Source organism: Aplysia californica, unplaced genomic scaffold (genome assembly GCF_000002075.1).
Source record: "Aplysia californica isolate F4 #8 unplaced genomic scaffold, AplCal3.0 scaffold00356, whole genome shotgun sequence".
Lineage (NCBI taxonomy): Eukaryota > Metazoa > Mollusca > Gastropoda > Aplysiida > Aplysiidae > Aplysia > Aplysia californica.
The window spans coordinates 679,480-680,983 of NW_004797626.1; positions in this window are offsets into that span (position 1 = coordinate 679,480).

Below are 1,504 nucleotides of genomic sequence, written 5' to 3' on the forward strand. Positions count from 1 at the left end.
GTTTTACATGCTTGCACTTTTAAGAGAATCTCTTTGGATTAAAACACAATTTTAGAATCTAATAAAACACTTTCCGTAATAAGAGCAGAGACACACCTACTCACATGTAAACAAACTTCTTTGCCAGCACGAAAATGGCTGCCAACAAACTCAAAAGTTTTTGTGTCACTTTACCTCGTACGGACTCTAACAACATTTGTGGAGTTAGCAAAATATCCTGGAAGATGAATATGGGCTTTGCCACGGAACCATATGTTATAAAGGAAATGTTCACGCTTGTCAAAAGGATGGAGGAATCATAAACACATTCCTATCCTCTAATTCATGTCAGCTTTGCTAATAGGAAAATGGGACAGTTGTAGATGAAGATATACCTTGAGAATGCAGACCGTTGAGCTGAAGTAAAGTCCAAATTTTAAACATTGTCTACGGACAGACGTTCCTTGGGGCTCATCTACTAAATGCTGCACTCTGACAAACGTTATGCATGTGACCTGGAGTGATTATTTTGTCCGGGACTTTTCAGTTCTGATTCTCTACAGGTTCTAACAGATTGGCCATTTTCACCCTTGACATCAAAGGAGGCCTAAAAGACACTTTAACCTTATTCCCATACCTTGTGCAAAATTTACGAAGTGAATTGGTGGAGAGGAAATGTTCTTTAGTTTTACAGCACTCGCAAGTGTATAAGGTAATATCAGCGCCAAGGGGTGGATGTCAACAGAGAAGTCCAAACGGGAAACCAGGCTTACTCTGCTCACCTCACCAGCCCCAACTGCACAAAGTCTGCTTCTTCTATAAAGGCAAACCGTTAATAGCAGTTCACAATAGAGTGACAAACATAGAAATAAAAAAGTAGAGGAAAACTGACGATAATAAGGATGAGGAAAGAAAAAACAGCAGTTCACCCTACGTTGTTCCCACACAGTATGAGCATATATGTTAATAAATCATCCCATTTACAATTTCACTGTGCATAAGAACATCTTGATATCCCCCCTTTGGGAATGTCCTAAAGACAATTCTGTGAGGGGGGGCTGGAGAGGAAATGTTCGACACAAAAAGCTCTCTGCTCTTTACTAATCTTAACAATGATCTGAACAGGCGAAGGAAACTTGAGAAAAACTATTTGCAAACTTTTGTCGGCCTATTGCACTACTGTAGCTTGCAATATGGCTCATTTGTTTGGACATTTAGGGGTAGGCCTTAGGCGAACTTGAGCGTCATGCTACAAAAATAGGGAACTGGCTGAAAATGGGTTGTTTTTTTACGCTCTATGTAGAGAAAAACTGTTCCTATGATTTATCTCAAATTAATATCACAAAAATTCCGTTTGAATCCAAAATGTTGTGTACAATTTTGAAAGATAAAACTTAGGTGTGGAAGAAAATATTAACTGTTTAATTTTTGTTAGCAAAAGTTGTTTAGATGGGTTTATTTCGGATCACCCTTTAACAGTTTACTGTCGGCAGGCGCGGTTCGTCCATAGAGCACGGTCGTGCAG